The sequence below is a fragment of the Dasypus novemcinctus genome, chromosome 3 (genome assembly GCF_030445035.2).
Source record: "Dasypus novemcinctus isolate mDasNov1 chromosome 3, mDasNov1.1.hap2, whole genome shotgun sequence".
In the NCBI taxonomy this organism is placed as follows: domain Eukaryota; kingdom Metazoa; phylum Chordata; class Mammalia; order Cingulata; family Dasypodidae; genus Dasypus; species Dasypus novemcinctus.
Genome location: NC_080675.1, coordinates 97,347,044 through 97,368,399, shown reverse-complemented (window position 1 = coordinate 97,368,399; position 21,356 = coordinate 97,347,044). Strand labels below are relative to the sequence as shown.

Here is a 21,356-nt window from a genome sequence, read left to right as displayed (position 1 = left end):
CATTGCATTCAATTTTTTAATCTTCACTTCTAATTGCTGCCCTGGATTTACGAAATGGTGTATGTCACCAAAAAGTAAATTACAGCCTTCAGGATGCCCTCTGGGAATTTTCCCTTTCCTAGCAACCCTGGCACAGAGACTGATTTCTTTGACTTTAAATCCAAGTAGCAAATGAAATGAAGATGAGATTCTAGAAGGTAAGTCAAGCATGGCAAAAATAGGGTGCCTCCTACCACCCGGAATATTCTTACTGAAAGAAGTCCAAGAATAGCAAAGGTTGCAAAGAATGCTTAGGACTGGTAGAAAACCCAGAATAATGGATATCTTTAAAAGCATTATTTTACAATGATTATTTTCTCAGATTATAAAAGTAATACATATTGCTTATAGAAATTTTGAGAAACATAGACTTATAAAGAAAAAAATTATATAACCCATAATCTGACCTAGTAATACCAACAAGTATTAATTTTCTATTTGCTTTCTAAGAGTTTTTTTGTTTTTATTTCCTTTTTCTACAAAAATGTATATGAAGAATTATGTAAATTCTTGTTAATGAAAAGACCTCTATAGAGTATAAAGAGCTGTGTATATCTTTTTTACTTAAGGAATCAACATTATCTGATTGCTTCTTAAAAATTTTAAATCTCAGACCCCATCCCATTCCTTTTAAATGAGAATCTGCGTTTTCACATGAACCACGGGAAATTCTTATGCACTTCCTTATTATCATTTTTCTCACTACTCTAATTTTTATTTAAAAGATGTAAATATTTTAAAGGGTCTAAATATTTCTAAATTACCTGCCAGAAACAAAAAATCTATATACAAGTTTTTCTCTGAGTGTCTATGCATTGCATCTTCAACACTGTTATTGTAATTTTTCATCTTTGCAAATTTGAATAGCAAAACAAATTACTTCTTTCATAAATTAGCAGTCTTCATCCAGAAATGTAGAGTTATAGATTTAACTTTCACGTGTATAGTAAAATTTCTATTCACTCCTACAATCCCTCTTAATCTATTGAAAATAATAATATTCCTAATTTTAAGACGTTGCACCCTGCAGGCATATAATATATGGTCTAAAATACCTATTGCATTGAAAAGTATGCAAGAATACAGTAGGCCTCAGTAAACTTTTATAGAATTTTTTAAATCATTTAGACCAGTGATCAGATATAAAACAGAATGAAGTTTAAGGGTAAGCTGAAAAAATTGTACCTAGCACAATTTTTCAATAAATGGTAGCTAAGTAACAATTAGTAAAAAATGATCTAACATTCATGATGGATTTTTTAATTAAATTGTCTTTTTTTAAAGATACATAGATCACAAAAATTGTTACATTAAAAAATATAAGAGGTTCCCACATAGCCCAACACCCCACTCCACCCCACTCCTCCCACATCAACAGCCTTTTCAACATTGTGGCACATTCATTTTCCACTTGGTGAATATATTTTGGAGCACTGCTGCACTGCATGGATTATAGTTTACATTGTAGTTTACACTCTCCTCCAGTACATTCAGTGGGTTGATGGATTTTTTTTCTCTTTATTTTTTTTAAATGTTACATTCAAAAAATATAAGAGGTTCCCATATACCCCCACCCCACCCCACTCCTCCCACATCAACAGCCTTTTTCAACATTGTGGCACATTCATTGCATTTGGTGAATACATTTTGGAGCACTGCTGCACCACATGGATAATGGTTTACATTGTAATTTACATTCTCCCCCAGTTCATCCAGTGGGCCATTGCAGGACATACAATGTCCAGCATCTGTTCTTGCAGTACCACCCAGGACAACTTCAAATCCTGAAAATGCCCCCACACCATATCTCTTCTTCCCTCTCCCTACCCTCAGCAGCTACCATGGTCACTTTCTCCACATCAATGCTACATTTTCTTCTATTACTAATCACAATAGTTCCATAGTAGAATATCAATAAGTCCACTCTAATCTATACTCTATTTCTCCATCCTGTGGACCCTGGGATGGTTATGTCCAGTCTAACTCTATATTGAGATGGGGCTTAGATTACACATGGATGATGGATGCAATTCTCCTGCTTGCAGTCATGGGCCCTCTTGGCTCCCTGGTGTGGTGGCTGACATTCTTCACCTTCCTGTTAGCTGGCTGGGATAAGTTCAATAAACCAGAGGATAGGAGTTGCAAGTCCGCTGACACTCAGGGCCTGGCTGTAACATGGACAGTCCAGAGATTCAGGTCTCCTGAGCATACACCAACTCCAGCACCAACCACAGGTCCAGTAAAAGTGACAGAAGAGGCATGTGTAGAAATGTCACATTCGAGTCCAACTCCATCACATTCAGGAACACAATCTCCAAAGTAGGGCCAATTGACATGACACTGAACTCCAAAGCCATCTGCCATGACCATAGAAACTGTGGGTCTCTGTAGCCCTCAGGGGAACTAGTATCTGGGGTTGTATCTACTTTGGTTATCTCTGTGACCCTGCTGAGGCATGCGTTTAAGTGCAACCCCTCTGATGACCTCCCAACTCTTTTTTGGAGAATCATAACCATACAATCTCACTTGTCCTTTCCATTTTATTCAAGGTTAAAACTTTTGTGAAGACAAACTTAATAATTAGAAAAAGAAAGAAAGGATGTAGACACTAAGGAAGAAATGAAAGAAATTGCCTTGCCACTGTACCTACAGGGCAACACCTATTGCAGTGATGAAAGGCAAAACATCAAAAAAAAAGCTTCTTCATTTTTTCATTGTTTGATACCCCAATTTATTTTTTCTTTATTAAATTTTTCTAAATTAGTATGTATTCTATCTCTAACCTTTAAACCCATCACTATACTCCATTTTACTATTAATGGAACTTGGCAGTATATTAGGCTCCATTGTTGAAGAAGTTTTGGACCACAAGGAGGTTCAACTATGACAGGGGAGGAACACTGGTGTGGGGTTTATTGATGGGGGGCACAGGGTTGGGAGGGAGTTCTCCAGGGCATAAAATGTTTGGATATGTTCATAGTAGATATGAACATAAAAATGTTTGGATATGTTCATAGTAGTTACAGTTAAAATGACAACTGAGGGAGTGCTGAGTTACTAGCCAGGGGAGCTCTATCACATTCTCTTATGGAACAGCAACAATCTCCCAAGTGCAATGGTGTGAATGCCCCGGCCAGCGGGGCAGGGAACGGGGGCTCGTGGTCGCGCGGAGGAGAATGGTGAGACAGGAGACGCGAGGAATGACAGCGAGACAGGGTGAGGATCAAGCTGCAAAGTTTTATTGTGAGAACAAAGCATTTATACTCTTGGGAAGGGGAGGGGTAGTGGGAGGGATGGCGGTTAGGGATTGGTTATTGCTGTCACTAGGGGAAGTGGCAGGGTCCAGGGACTGGCTGTTGCCGTTGCTGGGGTGGAGGGCAGACTTCAATTTCGCGCCTTGCGCCTGCACGTTACTGTATTAGCCTAGGCAGTGGCGGGAACAGAGAACAAAGGAACAGGGAGGGAGAAGAACCAGGAAATGGGCTCCGCTCTGGCGGCCATGCTATTGGCATCGCTGATCTTAGCGCACGCCCTCACCAATCGTCCCCAACACAATGGCAAAGACCAATAAAGAAGGATGGTCCAAAAATGAGTCCGTGATACTGATGACTATGCTTATGAGCTTGTGCACCTGAAATATGAACTAGACCTAGAGCTGCAGGGTGCCTAAGAGTTACCTCCTGAGAGCCTCCATGTTGCTCAAATGTGGCCACTCTCTAAGCCAAACTCAGCATATAAATGCATTACCTTCCCTCCAGCATGATACATAACTCCCAGGGATGAGCCTCCCTGGCACCAAGGGATTACTACCAAGCACCAGCTGATGATGTAACTAGAAAAAGACCTTGAATAAAAGGGTCAACTCAGACCAGCAGAATATCTCAGCCTACATGTAATATCAGGTGTTAAAAACTGTTTTTTGACCTTGGGTTAATCGTTTTTTTTTACATCAAACATGACTGTCCATATCAAGTAGGAAGGTGAAGGAGAACCCATGTTTTCTTTTATCACCAAATACATGGTCAATGGTTCACTTTCTTGCATGAAAAATAATTGGAGAGGGTCACCTGTGGTGATTCTCTAATTCAGAGTGTGTCCAAGAATAAAGAGGAATTGAGTCTAGGAAAAAAAAAGGAAAGAAAAGAAAGTTCATGATGGACAGCAATTTAAAAAATGCTATTTTACAAATAATTTACTAAAAATGTTACAAAATTTTTCTCTTTAATTATATAACTCCTTTAACTTTATAAGATGAGTAGTTTTCTAGCCAGTTCTTTTCAGGGCAGAAATACCAAGTCATCCTGTCCACTTAGAAGTAACCCCACTATACATACGGAAAAAAGAGTATGAGGGATCTAGAGTGAAAGATTGGGTAGTGTAATAAACAAAGTATTATTTTTAAAAAAATGATTTCTCTAAGGAAATGGGTTTTCTTTCACTGGACAAAGACCTAAATGAGGAGGCAGAGTTTCAAACTTCCTCACTGATAGTGTTGTGGTGAGATGGTCTACTTGCTTGCAAGGCTTATGAGATGTCTCCAGGACAAACGAAAAACACTGGCCATCTTCCCCTCTCTAAAGAGAGGCGCTTTGTGCCCATGTAGATACATTAGGACATGGGGAGTTCCAAAGAATGATCTATATTCCAAAGAAGGGAGAACAAATGTGTAAAAGAAAATTGATGTGACAATGAAATAAAATAGCACTCAGCCATTTTAAATAAGCCTAAGTTTCTAGATATAGGTAAATTGTATAAAGTGCAAAGAAATTTTTACAGATGTGATTCCCAAAACCATTATTGGTATCTTTAAAGAATTCTGGAGAATGAAAAAGGAATTTTATACAAACCAAATTGAGCAAGGTTTTTAATGGGCCAATGTTAAAGTCCAGAAGTAGCTTCTAATGTTTTTTATAAAAGTACGTGTTTAAAAATATACTCTAGCATGTTTTCCCAAGATGCAACAACATTTTCACCACATTTATACATGTTTGGCTTAGCAATCTATCTACAGTTGTTGATAATAATAGATATTAACCTAGGAGAAGGTTTAAGTGTACAGACAAAGCATTTTGTCATGTTCTACTTAATATTTTTTATCAGACTTAGATGGAACATGCAAGAAATATTTATAAAATTTTCAGTCAATGAAAACAGAGAAGATAGCTAATATTTTGAAGATCAATTCAAAGCCTAAAAGATCTTAATAGACTGAAATGCTTGGTAAAATTTAATAATTAACTTCCTGTCCTTCAAAAACAACTACACAATACCAGATGGGTGTAATCTGTTTTAAGTTTGCTCTCACAAACAAACTCTAAGGGCTTTAATGCAAATGCAATAAAGGCAAAAAATATAAAATTACCATCCAAAAAACTAGTGATAACTTTAGTCCACATGAGTTTCTAGAGTTATGGTGCCACTGCCCTCTGAGTCAGTTACAAATTATCAGATGTATTGCATCAGTATCACATTTTCAGGACATGAACAATCAAAGGAAGGCAACCAGGATGGTGAGCACCTGGAAATTATGTCATTCGGTTGAATGACATAAACCAAGAATGTTCAATCTAAATAGAGAATCTTCAAGGAGGATATGAGCATTTTCCTCAAATATTTTTATAGGCTACTGTGTAGAGTTATTCTGAGCATCAGAATGGTAGAGGAGACAGGACACAAATCTCACATAGCAGGGTCACTTACTATATTTGTGAGTCTATACTGTTTAGCCTCAATTATCACTCCTATAATTATCAGAGGATTAAGAAGATAATTCAGTTTCAAAATACTAACAGAGTGTCTGCACTTGATAGCCACATGATAAGTATTAACTTCTATTCCCTGAGACAAAAAAAAAAGTAAGATCAAGACAATAAATAAATATGGAAAACTGACTCAGAAGTCAGGAGAGAACAAGGAATTTATTAATATTATAACTTCTAAAATTAAAGCTGTTCTGAAGGTGATGCCCTGCCTTCCTTTGTGATGAGCTCTTTGGCATTGATATTCCAGCAGAAGCTATATAACCACCTATTTAGTTTGTAGAAGAGAGTGCTCTTGCTTCTAGTGGAAGGACAGCTTAGACAACTTTAAAGAATCTTCCAGATCCAAGATTCAGTCCACTCAGAGCATGAAGAAAAGGTGATTTTTCAAAGTCCTATTCAAATCAAGGTTTCTCTGAGGTCAGTGAATGTGAGCAACACACTATTGGAGGAAATAGAAGATCAGACAACAGCTTCTTCACCTCCTCCAGAATACAGGAGAAACAGGTGAAGAAGGGACAGAATTCAATTATTCCCTTAAGTAGATCCCTACGACATAGTACAGTGTCCTTTGTGCCACAAAAAGAAGTGGAGAATAGAAATTCTGGGATATAGTGGGAGAAAAGGAGATAACATATCTAATTATTTTAAAAAATTAAAATAATAAAAGTAATGATAAATCAAAGGCTCCAACAAATAGAATTACAACATCCAAAAATGAAAATAAACAGTTGCCTGTAAACCCCTTACATGTCTTCTCCGAATCTATCATATTGCTTCTTGGTATCTTTTCTTTTCAAGAATGTTCTTTGTTGATCATTTATCTTTATTTTGTATGAACGGATGAGGGGTAATTTGCCTCAGGTTATGGATGATCGTAGAAGAGCTGAATATCACATAGTGCCAAAGTCAGCTAAAAGCAAAATAAATAACTGCCTGCTCTGCTCTCATCAATTCAGTTAATTTGAGAGAAAATTCCTCTTTTTTATTAGAGAAGTTGTGGATTTTCAGAAAAATTGTGCATATAATATAGATTCCTATATACCATCCCATTATTAACACCTTGCATTGTTACGCTACATTTGTTAAAACTGATGAAAGCGCATTTTTTAAATTGTACTATTAACTATAGTCCATGATTTTACTTAGGGCTCACTGTGTTGTGGAGTTCCATGTTGTTGTTGTTTTTATTTTTATTCTAGGAATCACTGTTAAGAACTATTGCCATGAAATAACATCTGGAGCCAATCTCATTTCATTGGCCAGTAACCACATTTGAAAATGGATTAAGGTCAGTTCTTGAAACTGAACTAAATTAGGTAATGTTTGCATGTTTTTAACTATTTTTATTAAGAAAAGACAGCCATTTTTAAACTGACAATTACTTCCTCTGTCACTTTGGCTGATGTCGAGAATCCTGCTATTAGCCTGCCATAGCTGAAAGCTTAGACCCCAGATCCACGATCACACTAAGAGAAGAGCAGATGCCTCCGCCCCCACCACAAAAAGTGAACCTGGGAAAAGGACCAGAATCAAGTTTCCATCATCATTTTGTTATTATATCCTGGCCCCTAGTATATCAGGGAGGGGGTAAGTGCTTCTTAAACCATGTACCAAAAAACCCTACAGCCAAAAGGTTGGGGTGCCCCTCTTGGAACCAGAAGTCCTGTTTGCCAGATTGCTCTGTGCTACTGTGGTTACAATAAGTAAAGGGAGCCTGCATGCCTCTGACTGTAAGTGCTGCTCCAGTAGATCCGGGGCATAGGCATCTGGCCACATGCCCTTGTGTACAGGTAGCAGGGAAACATGTTTTGGAAACTACTAAAGTCTTCACAGATAATGGAGATCAAGATTATGCATGAGTTTATTGAATTTTTTTCCAGAGAAGTGATGTGGTTAAGAAGTGAGAAGAGGGAAACGGACTTTGGCCCAGTGGTTAGGGCGTCCGTCTACCATATGGGAGGTCCGCGGTTCAAACCCCGGGCCTCCTCGACCCGTGTGGAGCTGGCCATGCGTAGTGCTGATGCGCGCAAGGAGTGCCGTGCCACGCAAGGGTGTCCCCCGCGTGGGGGAGCCCCCACGCGTAAGGAGTGCACCCGTGAGGAAAGCCGCCCAGCGTGAAAAGAAAGTGCAGCCTGCCCAGGAATGGCGCCGCCCACACTTCCCGTGCCGCTGACGACAACAGAAGCGGACAAAGAAACAAAAGCAGACAAAGAAACAAGACGCAACAAATAGACACCAAGAACAGACAACCAGGGGAGGGGGGGAAATTAAATAAATAAATAAATCTTTAAAAAAAAAAAAGAAGTGAGAAGAGAGAATTTGAGCTCTGAGCTTCTGAGATGAGAAAGTAGAAGGAAAAAAAAAGTTAGGTGAAAAGGAATGATAGACCCATATTCCGTACTTCTACTATGACAACATTTAGTCTACTAAAGGCCTTAAATTCAATTTCAGATGAGTTCTCTCTAGTCCTTGTATTCAAAAGAATAGCCAGGATTTCTTCAGGACTCTATAAATCACAAAATCAAAAAACACCAGAAAGAAAAAGACAGCATCAGAAGCCTGATTTCCACGAGGCTGCATGTTTTGAAATAGTGTTTGTTGGTGCTGCTCTAGCCTGACTTCCACAGGAAGTCCCACAGGGGAGAAGGGTGAGGAAGGGGCAGTGTGCAAAGGGATCACCCAGGAAGCTCTGCAGATTCAAACCTGGACGGCCTTAATACAAACCACATTGTAGCCATCAGGAGAATGATCCTATTGTTTAACACTATAATAGCATCCCTGCCAGGGAAGACAATCTGTAAGGGAAAAAAATGGGAGCTCTGTTGCATTTGGTGGGATAAAACAATCTTAAAAGGACCCTTATTAGAGTTCCATATTTGGTTTGGTCTTAAGGGACCGGGAACCATCCAAAAAATACTATCCCCCCGTTCATATATGTACACACATATACATGCACACATGTGTGCACAGATAGTTAGACTGTCGCATAGATAAAATTTCTCAGGCTAAAAAAAAATCCTTTGCATTTGAAATCAGTTTACTTTATAAAATTGACAAGGAAGTAAGACATCTAGTATAATAATCCCTAAACAATTTTAATAGCTTATGTTTCTGTAGCATTTTATAATTTATAAACTGCTTTTGCCTATATGATTTTACATAATTGTCATGTCAGCCTTGTTAGGTAAGCATTATGATTCATATTTTATAGAGAAAGTAATATAGTGTCTGAAGTTGAGTTCCTTCACAAGGAAATCCTGCTCAGGAAGTAGCAGAGCCCAGATTCAAGCCTGGGTCTATAATGTCTGCAAAGCCTGAGCTCTGCCACACCAGTGGATCCCAAACCCAGACTGGGGCCCAGAAATCCACACCTTTCAAAGGCTTCCCCACATAATTCTTATAATATCAAAGTCTGGAGCCCACATACTACACCATCCTACCTTTATAAATAGGTAATACATACTGATAATGGTCTAGAAACGATTTTTAACGTGGCCTCAAGTTGCAGTTACCCTTAAGCCTCATTTCCTCTTCCTTACGACATTTAGGTGCTATGTAGATTATTGGTTTGTTCAGTAAATCTGTCATTGTTAATTTTTTATATATTTGAATATATATATATATTTGAATTACCAAATTACAGCTTACATCTCAGTCTAGCTTTTGCTAACCACCTATCTATATAATCTATACCAGTGTTCTCCAAAGGAGGGTACACCAGGCAATCCACTGAGGTATACAGAAAGAAAATATTCAAATTTCTATTTTTATTTCAATTCAAAAAGTATTTTTTTCAAAAAGCTTTACCAATATTTACTGTACAGATTGACAGTTGTTTATATATATATATATATATATATATATATATATATATATATATATATTTGAATAGTCTATATGTAAAGGAATAGCTGTATTGTTGGATAACCCATCAAATAAATGGAGACCACTGGTCTAGATTCCCTCTCCCATCGTCAGGAAAGTGTGCTCACTCTTCTGGAGAAGAATTGAGTGACAAAATTCTCGCTGTAGCATGTGTATTCTGCAGCAATCCCCACAGGACAGAAGGAAATGACCTCAGAGGCCAGAAATATCTCCTACACTGTAAGTGAGTTCATATTCTTGGGCTTCCTTTGACACTGGGATATACAGATCTTCCTCTTTTCCATATTCTTTATGATTTACAGCCTGACCCTCCTTGGAAACATGGCCATCATGTGTTCAGTGCACTGGAATCATCAACTCCCCATGTACATATTGCTAGCCAACTTCTCCTACCTGGAGATTTTCTATGTCAATTCTGATATGCCCAACATGCTAGCCAACTTTCTTTCTCCAAGACCAAAGTCATCTCCTTTACCAGGTGCCTCCTCCAGTTGTACTTTTTCTTCTCACTGGGAACCACCGAATGCTTATTTCTCTCCATCATGGCCTGTGACTGATTCCTGGCAATCTGTTACCCCCAGCATTATCCCACCATCACGACTATTAAGTTCTGCAGCACACTCATCATCTTTTGCTGGTTTCTGATCCCAGTGATACTTGTTATATGGCTGCCATTTTGCAGCCCAAATGTGATTGATGATTTTCTGTGTGACCTGGGTCCCCTGCTAGCCCTGGCTTCAGCCTGTGTCCCAATCCCAGGGATGGTTCTCATATGTAGCACCATGAGCTCCCTCCTCATTTTTGCTATCTTTTTCTACATTATTGGCTCCTATACCCTGGTGTTGAGGGCTGTGATGCAGGTGCCATCAGTTTCTGACCAGAAGAAAGCCTTCTCCACCTGCTCCTCACACCTGGCTGTGGTGTTTCTATTCTATGGCTCTGTCATGTTAACATATGTGAGTCCTGGGTCAGGACAAGCAGAGGACATGCAAAAGTTCACTACTTTGTTCTACTCAGTTTTGACCCCTTTTTTCAGCCCCATGATCTACAACCTTTGGAATAAAGAGGTGAAGGATGCCTTGAATAAATTTCTAGGAAGTTCCTAAAAATGGTCTGTGGCATTAAGGATTTCCAGGTAAGTTCAAACTGTAAGCCTCCTATCATTGAAGTGTCGAGAAACTGACAAACAGATATGAACCTGTAGAAGGAGGCAGTCTGTAAAAAGAAAAATTTTTAAAAGACACTTTAAATCACTTTGACTTTTCCTCACACATTCTGATTTGTAAGCAACAAAAAATACATGGGAGGAAAAAATATATATATACATATGGGAGATGTCAAGATCTTAATAAATTATCTTCTCAATGCCTGGCTACATAATTCCTTTACTTCCTTTACTCTCATTACCTTCATCTCCTTTGCATTTGAACAAACTTACACATAATTCTCTAATACCTGGCATATGCTCCATCAATCTTGCCGCTTAGTAATTTGAGGTCTTCTAACATAGATAATACCAATTCCCTCTCCTCCTTTATCTTGTCCTATGTCTCACAGTCCATCTTCTCCTTTTCAGTGCTAATGTTTCCATATAAATTCCTCATCCTTTCCATGTGTTATAGGAATGGAAAAGGGGGTGGAATAGGACAAGCTAAAATACAAGTTCACTTTTTTTTACTGAGATTCATCCATTTTATTGAATACTCTGTGGATTGCTGCAAACCTTTGGTTAATTTACAAAGTTCTGAAAAAATTTATTTTGACTATTTTCTCCAGTGTTTCTGTTGCTTTTATGAAAGAGCATATTTTTGGAGGTCTGTAGATTGCCTTTCTGAAAGTCCCACCCCAAACTTTTTACCTCTTACAATGCAATTACATGAGTTCTAAATAACCTAAGTGCTATAGTGGAATTGTGTGCACAATGTTATACCATCAGAGTCATAGCTAATTTGTCCTGGAAAGATGAGGTATAGAAAGTAATACAAAAGAAGTGATATTTCAGTTGAAACTTGACAGATGAATAGAAGATGTACAGACATAGAAAAGAGGAAATAAAACCAACCCTACAGTAATACTATCAGAAAATAAATTTAGAGCAGCTGGAATTAATAGACAAAACTGAAAGGCTGAGAAACTAAAAATGAGTAAGAATAAGTATGGCCACATGTATCCAGGATGTTCCAGTAAAAGAGATCATTCTGATTTGCTTATTGGGACACTGAACAGTAAGTAGGATAAGTGGCCAGAGCTATTCTAACACTGCGTCTTTGTCTTCAGTTCCAGCCACTTTTTCTCTGTAAAGAATATCAGGAACCAGGGAAGGAGATAAGCATCTATGAAAGAACAATGTTGGAGACATTAACCTTGCATCCTCCAGGGTCCAGCCACACCACCTGGTTACAATGACCAGTGTGGTAAAGACAGCGTACACTCTGCAGCCCACCTCCATGCTGAGTGGCAGCCTGCCTGCAGACATGCAAACTTTAACCATTTCTTAGAATCTGTTACTTGTTAGATCCAAAGAAGTAGATGTTTCCAAAGTTCATTCCAGAAGTTCAGAGAATGATGTTATAAAAATCGTCGAACTGAAACAAGAGAGTGGACAGACAAAAGCTGCAGACACTGCCAACAGGATGAACATTAGAAAAAGCTACAACCCATTTGTGGTTATTAGCTGCCCATGTTCTCCCTACACTCTTAACATGATTGTGTCCCTGCTGTTTGTTTTGTGTACAGAGTTAATCCTGGACCCACCTCACACACTGGATCATTTAGCCAAATGAAGTCCATGGCAGAACTCTTTCTGGTTTACATTTCATTTCTTAGGCAAACTGGCTTTGGTCATCTCCTAGCTTTTCTGTACCTCCAAATTTCTTCTCCCTACCCCCCCACCACTCTTCAGTATGATTTTTAAGGCTGCTCAGATCCACCCAAGCAAAAATCACCCCCACCCTAACTCAAAAGGCTAAAATTCTTTGCCCTCATGCAGACGTTCCTGCAGTTGGTTATGTGTCAGGTATTTGAAGGATAAACCCAATTAAAGGATTCTCACTAGTGAGAAGTGCTGAATATTTTCTTCTATCCACATTCTGGGCCATAAAAAATACCTTAACAAATTTCAAAGAATAGAAATACTATAAAGTATACTCCCAGGCCACAATGGAATTTAAACTAAAAATCAGTAGCCAAGACAGTTGGAAAATCCCAAAATATTTGGAGAGTAAACACACTTCTGAATAGCACATGGGTCAAAGTACTCTCAATAGAAAATATTTTGAGCTAAATGAAAATAAACTTATTAATTTTTGTAGGATGCAGCAAAAGTTGTGTTTAGAGGAAAATTTATAGCATTGAATGTGTATATTAGAAAAGAAGAAAGATCTAAAATAACCTAAGCTTCTACCTTAGGAAACTAGAGCAAGCAGAGCAATAAAAGCTACCAAGGCAAGCAAAAGAAAAATTTAGAACAGAAATCAATGAAATTGAAAACAGGAAAACAAATGAGAAAAATGAATGAAACAAAAAGCTGGTTCTTTGAAAAGATTGATAAAATTGAAAAGTCTCTAGACAGGTTAATCAAAAAAGAGAAGACACAATTACTAATTTGCAAAATGAAAGTAGGGCCAATACTACTGATCCCATCAACATTAAAAAGATAAAACATCTCAGTGTCTGATGGTGTAAGCCCTCCAACTCTTCTTCAGGATTGCCTTTGTTATTCTAGGTATTTTGCATTTTCATATACATTTTTACATCAGCTTTCTAATTTCTACCAAAAAAGAAAAGCCTGCTGGAATGTTGATGAGATTCCATTGCATCTATAGATCAGTGGGAGAACTGACAACTTGATAATAAGTCTTCTGTACTAGTCAGCCAAAGGGGTGCTGATGCAAAATATCAGATACCTGTTGGCATTTATCAAGGGTATTTGGGGTAGAAGCTTACAGTTACCAAGTCATAAAGCATAAGGTACTTCCCTCACCAAAGTTTGTTGCCACATGTTGGAGCCAGATGATTGCAAGGGTGCAGGCTTCCTGGGTTCCTCTCTTCCTCTTAAGGCTCTGTGGTCCCAGCTTCTTCCACTAATGGTTGTAGGCTGGGATAGGTCTCGTCTCTCTCCCAGGGTTTGTTTCTCTCCAGACTCAGCTGCTCTGCTTTCTCTACAAGGTTAGCTGTAGACTATCAGGCTCTCTAGGCCTTGTCTATCTCCCCAGGGCTCGATTTTCTCTGGGCTCAGCTGCTCTCCTCTCTCCACAAAGTCAACTGTAAACTCTCAGGCGAACAGCTCATCTCTCTTCCCAGGGCCTCTGTCATGTCTAATGGAACCTTCTCTCTTTCCTCACATATCTCTGTATGTCTTCTCAGTGTGTTTACTTCCCAGGCTCCAGGATCAAAACTCCAGCATCAAAACTCCAGCTAACTCCTCTGCTCTGCCCTGTAGTTTTCTCTGTGAGAAACATCCTACCAACATGGCCCTATCAAAGCCTTAATAATTATTTAATCAAGTAAAATTGAAACCTATGAATCCAATACAATTTAATGGGTAAACAGGGCAGTTTACAAACAATCCAATATCTATTTTTGGAATTCATAAATAATACCAAACTACTACATCTTCCAATCCATGACCATGGTACTCTTCACTTATTTGTCTTTAATTTCCCTCAGCAATGTTTTTGTAATTTTTAGTTTGGACGTCCTGCACATCTTCCATTAGTTTTATTCTTTTGCATTTGATTTTTACTCCTTTTGTAATTTTAAAGTCTCATTTTCCAGTTGTTGCTAGTTTATACCCTTTGTGTATTGTCCTTGCATCCAATTACCTTGCTAAATTTGTGTATTAATTACAACAGTTTAGAGTGGAGTCTTTTATTTTGTTTTTTTTATTTTTTAATTTATTGAATTATATCATTCATGCATAAACGTACATTAAAAATAATTATATAGTAATAGTTGTGAACTTACAAAACAAACATATAACACATTATACAGGAATCTCATACTTACCTACCACCAATAACTTGCATTGTTGTTAAACATTTTTAACTAATGATTAAAGAGCGTTGTCAAAATATTACTACTAACCAAAGTATTTTCCCCAACACACCCTATAAATTATTACCTTTACATCATTTATATATGAACATACATGAACAATCATGTCATCTGAAAATATGGCAGTTCTATTTCTTTCCAATGTCAATACCTTTTCTGTATTTACTTGCCTAATTGTACTGTCTAGAATCTCCAATGCAGTGTTGAACAGAAGTGGAAATAATAGATGTCATTGTCTTATTCCCAACCTCAAGGGGAAAATGTTCACTATTTTACCATTAAGTACAATATGAACTGTGATTTTTGTGTAGAAATCCTTTTTTAGACTAAGGAAGTTTCCTCCTATATCTCATTTGCTGAAAGTTTTTATCATGAAAAGATATTGAATTCTAGCAAATGCTCTTTCTATATCGATATTATTGATATGCTCATATGGTTTTTACCCCTCACTTGGTTAATGTGGTGAATTATATTGAGTTTCAATATGTTAAACCCACCTTCCATAACTGGAACGAGCCCCACTTGGTCATGAAGTATTATCGTTTTCAGTAATATTGGATTAATTTTTTTCTTTTTAATAAAGAAAGAACATTGCTGGAGTTAGAGATAGTAGCACCCCACAAGCCCTCTGAAGGGCCAGGAGGCAACCTAGGCCTTATACTCAGTACCATTCTCTAGCATAATTGTGAGGTATGGCAAGTTGCTATTTAGCATATGGTTACTTTCCTTTTCACTGAACTTCTCCTCTAGATATCTATGTCTTGGTGTCATCTAACCCTCCTTACTTTCTTCCCAAGCTATAGGTCTTTGTTTTGAAAGCTTGGCGAATCCTAAAAGGCACATGAAGTGTTACTGAAAATATAGATACTGAATGCCATCCCAAACTTCCTAAAACAGACTTTCAGACTGAGAAAGGCATAGGAATCTTGTTTGCCTTTTAATTCACAAAATCTTGAGCAATTATCTCATCGCTCAAGCATTAGTTTTTTTCTTTTTTTTTTAAATATTTATTTATTATTATTATTTTTTAATTACATTAAAAAAATATATATGAGGTCCCATTCAACCCCACCGCCCCCGCCCCCCACTCCCCCCACAGCAACACTCTCTCCCATCATCGTGATATATCCATTGCACCTGGTAAGTTCATCTCTGAGCATCACTGCACCCCATAGTCAATGGTCCACATCATAGCCCAGACTCTCTCACGTTCCATCCAGTGGGCCCTGGGGGGATCTACAGTGTCCCGTAATTGTCCGTGAAGCACTATCCAGGACAACTCCAAGTCCCGAAAACGCCTCCACATCTCATCTCTTCCTCCCGTTCCCCACACCCAGCAGCCCCCATGGCTACCGTTCCCACACCCATTCCACATTTTCTCTGTGGACATTGGATTGGTTGTGTCCATTGCATACCTATGTCAAGTGAGGGCTTAGATTCCACATGGGTACTGGATACACTCTTCCCGCTTCTAGTTGTAGACACTCTAGGCTCCATGTTGTGGTGGTTGACCTTCTTCAACTCCATGTTAGCTGAGTGGAGTAAGTCCAATAAGTCAAAGTGTAGGAGCTGAAGTCTGTTGAGGCTCTGGGCCTGGGTGTCATATTATCAGTCCAGAGATTCAAATCCCCTACATATATCTTAAACTCAGCACCAACTACAATTCCAATAAAGTAGCATGGAAGTCTTGTGAAAAGAGATCCCCTCTGAGTCCATTTCCATCACGCAGAAACACCAGCTCCAAAGAAGGGCCATCTGTCATGGCAGTGAACCCCTTCTGCCATGACCATAGAACCCGTGGGTCTCTTTATCCCTCAAAAGAACCAATACCTGGGGTTGTATCCACCCTATCTGTCTCTTAGACTCTGTTCAGTTGTACATAGGGGTATTCCTTCTGACAACCTCCAGACTCTTTTTTAGAGACTCACAGCCTTATAATCTCATTTCTCCTTTCCATTTCCCCCTTACATTAGGTCAAACTGCTTCCCAAAGTCATGTTATTATATGTAGACAGGTATATTCTGCTGTTCCGCATTGAATCTTTAATTCAAGGTCATTTTCTAGTTGCTTCTTCAGCTGGTATGTGGTAGTGATCCCTCGGTGCCAGGGAGGCTCATCCCCGGGTGTCGTGTCCCACGCTGGGGGGAATGCATCACATCTACACGCTGAGTTTGGCTGTGAGAGTGGCCACATTTGAGTAACATGAAGGCTGTCAGGAGGAAACCCCCAGGCACAATGCTACTCTAGGCCTTGTTCTTATTGCAGGTGCATAGGCTCAAAAGTGTAGCCATTAGTATCAAGAGCCCACTGTTGGGCCCTCCTTCCTTCCTGGTTCTTGCCATTGCACCTGGAGGATTGCCACTGCTCTCCCAGGGCCCACAACAGTGACCCCCCGGCCAGGAGCCCAGTACCCCCCCAGCTGTTGTTTTTAATTGTTTCCACTATGAGTATATATAGACCTTACCATATACCCTGGGCATATGCCCTGTATAACTCCCTGTCAACCATATATATCCTGTCAATAACATCCCATATCAGTATTCCTCCGCTGCCATTGTTGAACCACTCTGTGATCCAAAACTTCCCGTAAAGTGAATCCTAACATAATGTCAGCTTCAGAAGAGTCTTAGATCACCAAAATTCATCTATACAATATACAGTATTTCCCCAGATCCACCATAAAACCTTTTCCCTTCCACAGCAATAATCTTTTAACTTATTCATATCATATTTCCTGAAACTGATGTACAGATTCCAAAACTATAGTTTTCAAACAAGGTAACATTTGGGCTTACTATGTGGTCCATACTTTAGGTTGTACAGTTTTCTAAATTTTTTAGTTATCCTATGTTTTGTCTTATGGTTTTCATTATTAGTCTGTCGTCCCCTATATGTTTTTGGTGTAATATTAGCTGTTTTATATTCATCCTCGTGTACTCTCACATAACTCCTCTTTTGCCCCCTTATTTACCTTTGTTCTATCCATTGCACGTCCATTTTCCCCTCCCCTTAGGGCCCACAACGCCTGCAAATCTAATGCCCTGGGAGCCATCCTTTCTCATGAGAGATACAGTTCTCTCTATTCGACGGCATTAGTCTTCCCCAGGATATAGGTCCACCCCACCCAATGGTAGAACCCACCTTGGCAAAATGAGCCTTCAGCTATTCCCTCCGGAGTCCATCCCGCATCAGACCATACCCCCTGAGCGTCCTAATCAGGTGACCCTCCTACTTATACTTTGATACGTTTTACTCAACATTTAGTTCTCAACGAACTTCTGGCACTCTCCCATGTTTGTATGTTGCCCCTCCCTCCCACCTATTTCTTGGACCATATTACCCCTCTTCCCATCCCCAGCCCCCCTCAAACCCAGAAAACCCCACCCGAAGGTAACCCCTTGCCCCCATTTTGTCCCTTCTTTGTGCTCATACTTACCCCCAGCTCATCACAGATTCCACCCCTACAGACGTTAACTCACATCCTTCCTCCACCCCCCGATTTCCTGTAAGCCACTTTTCCAGACTCTAGCTCTCTGAGGCAGTTAACTTATTTCATATCATTGAGGTCATATAGTATTTGTCCTTCAATGCCTGGGTTGCTTCACTTAACATAAGATTCTCAAGGTTCATCCATGTTATCACGTGCGATTGTAGTGTATTGGTTCTTACAGCTGAGTAGTATTCCATTGTGTGTATATACCACATTTTATTGATCCACTCATCTGTTGATGGACTTTTGGATTGATTCCAACTTTTGGCGATGGTGAACAATGCTGCTATGAACATTGGTGTACATATATCGGTTTGTGTCCTTGTTTTCAGATCTGATGGGTATATACCCAGCAGTGGTATTGCTGGGTCATATGGCAAATCTATGGATAATTTTTTGAGAAACTGCCAAACTGTCCTCCAGAATGGTTGGATCCTTCTGCATTCCCACCAGCAATGGATGAGTGTTCCCCTTTCTTCACATCCTCTCCAGCATTTGTATTCTACTGTTTTTTTCATGGCTGCCAATCTTATGGGAGTAAGATGGTATCTCATTGTAGTTTTGATTTGCATTTCCCTGATAGCTAGGGATTTGGAGCATTTTTTCATGTGCTTTTTAGCCATTTGTATTTCTTCTTTGGAGAAGTGTCTGTTTAAATCTTTTTCCCATTTTTTAAATGGGTTGTTTATCTTTTTGTTTTCGAGATATATGAGTTCTTTATATATGCAAGTTATAAGTCTCTTATCAGATATATGGTTGCCAAATATTTTCTCCCATTGTGTGGGTTCCCTTTTTACTTTCTTGACAAACTCCTTTGAGGTGCAGAGGCTTTAACTGAGCTAATACCTATAGCATAGTGTTGCAGTGTGGATTTTTTTTGTTAAGATTTATTTTTTATTTACTTCTCTCCCCTTCTCCCCTTCTCCCTGCCCCCCCAAAGTTGTCTGCTCTCTGTGTCCATTCGCTGTGTGTTCTTCTGTGATCGCTTCTATCCCTGTCAGCAGCACTGAGAATCTGTGTTTCTTTTGTTATTGCATCATCTTGTGTCAGCTCTCCATGTGTACAGCACCATTCTTGGGCAGGCTGCACTTTCTTTCAGACTGGGTGGCTCTCCTTATGGGGTGCAGTCCTTGCACGTGGGGCTCCCCTACGCGGGGGACACTGCTGTGTGGCAGGGCACTCCTTGCATGCATCAGCACTGTGCATAGGCCAGCTCCACACGGGTCAAGGAGGCCCAGGGTTTGAACTGTGGACCTCCCCATGTGGTAAGTGGACATCCTATCCATTGGGCCAAGTCTGCTTCCCTTGTTGTGTGGATTGAATGAGATAATATATGTAAAGCACATGTTAAGTACTCAATAAATTTTAGGGGTTTCACTACTATTAATTTCAACCCAAAGGAATTAAAACAGTGACATTTTGGACATCAAGTCTATTGGGTATAAGGCTGGTATTTTGGAGATTCATACTTTCCCAGAGACTCTTAATTCACTCATGGAAGGAAAACACTTTTATCTCAAAAAAGACATACTCTATTTAAAGAGTCATTTGGTCTTCTGCATTATTTCTAGTAGCTCACAATAATCCTAAGAGGTCATTCTCCATTGAGAGAACTCTCCCAAGAAACATGTAAACTTCAGTGCCACAATATCACAGTCAGAGCAGAATACCTACTAAGAAACAGTGACCAAAGATAGATAGATAGATAGATAGATAGATAGATAGATAGATAGATAGATAGATAGATAGATAAATAAATAAATAAATAAAACAAATTTCAGTGCCACAATATCACAGAGCAGAATATCTACTAAGAAACAGTGACCAAAGATAGATAAATAAACAAACAAACAAATAAACAAACAAGAAAGTGTGACCAAAGGATTATGAGTTTACTCCTTCTCTTGAGGGATCCCTTTAATTTGGAGGAAGGCTATAATTGGCCCTACCCCACTGCCATTACATTTACAATTTATATCGTACAATTACTGAGGACAGGGTCTATGCTTTATTTTCACTCTTGCTTCATGAGACAAAAACTACGAATACTCCCATTAATTAAAATTTTTTCTATTGCATTCTTCCTCTGTCAGGAATTATTCTAGGTACTGGTAAAACAAAAGCAAATAAGGCAATGTCCTTGCCCTCAAGGAGCCTACCATCAGGAGTGTGACAATAAACAAATATATATTCTATAATACCACTCATCTAACATGGAGGTGAAGAAAGTCAACCACCACACCAGGGATCCAAGACTGCCTGCAACTGAAAGCAGGGGAATTGCATCCAGCATTCATCTGGAATCTAAGTCCCTCTTGATATAGATGTGGAGTGGACACAACCACTCTAAGGTCCACAGGATGGAGGAATAGAGTATGGATTAGAATGAACTTACTGATATTTTATTCATGAACTATTGTGATTAGTAATCGAAGAAAATGAGGCATTGGTGTGGAGAAAGTGGTCATGGTGGCTGCTGGGGGTAGGGAGTGGGAGGAAGAAATGAGATGTGGGGGTGTTTTCGGGACTTGGAGTTGTCCTGGGTGGTGCTGCTGCAGGGACAGTTACCAGACATTGTATGTCCTCCTATGGCCCACTGGATGGCACGTGGGAGAGTGTGGGCTATGATGTGGACCACTGACCATGAGGTGCAGCAGTGCTCAGAGATGTATTCACCAAATGCAATGAATGTCTCATGATGATGGAGGAGATTGTTGTTATGGGGGGAGGAGTGGGGTGAGGGGGGTGGAGGGTAAAGGGGGCCTCATATTTTTTGAATGTAATATTAAAAAAATAAATAAAGACAAAAAGAAGAAAAGAGAAAAAAAAGGCATAGAATGACAGAATGGAAAAAAATAATAATGGGGAGTATATGGAAAAAACGTACCAAGTGTACACTATGGACCAGAGTTAGTGCTAATAGTCTGATCCTGTTCTTTCATAATCTGTAACAAATGTTCCATAACTGTAATTTTGGTGGGGGGGTGATGCAGTGGAATTCTGCACATTATACATGATTAGTTTGTAAGCTCACAACTTTCCTAATTTTAAAAAAATGATTTAAGAAAAAAAGAATAAAACAGCAAGGAATATATTTAACAAAAGAAGTGCAATGATTTTAAAAA

General features: G+C 39.1%; 1 long non-coding RNA gene and 1 pseudogene across 1 annotated transcript in view; one reads left to right on the top strand and one right to left on the bottom strand.

The window, feature by feature from the left end:
* The first annotated feature begins 1,880 nt into the window (after positions 1-1,880).
* Positions 1,881-10,792, top strand: LOC101442093 (olfactory receptor 11H4-like; annotated as a pseudogene).
* Positions 3,266-21,356, bottom strand: part of LOC139437976 (uncharacterized) — a 74,715-nt gene continuing 56,624 nt past the window's right edge. Inside the window, exon 4 of the long non-coding RNA XR_011647867.1 lies at positions 3,266-4,158. This is a non-coding gene — a long non-coding RNA (uncharacterized lncRNA). The remainder of the gene's footprint in view (positions 4,159-21,356) is intronic.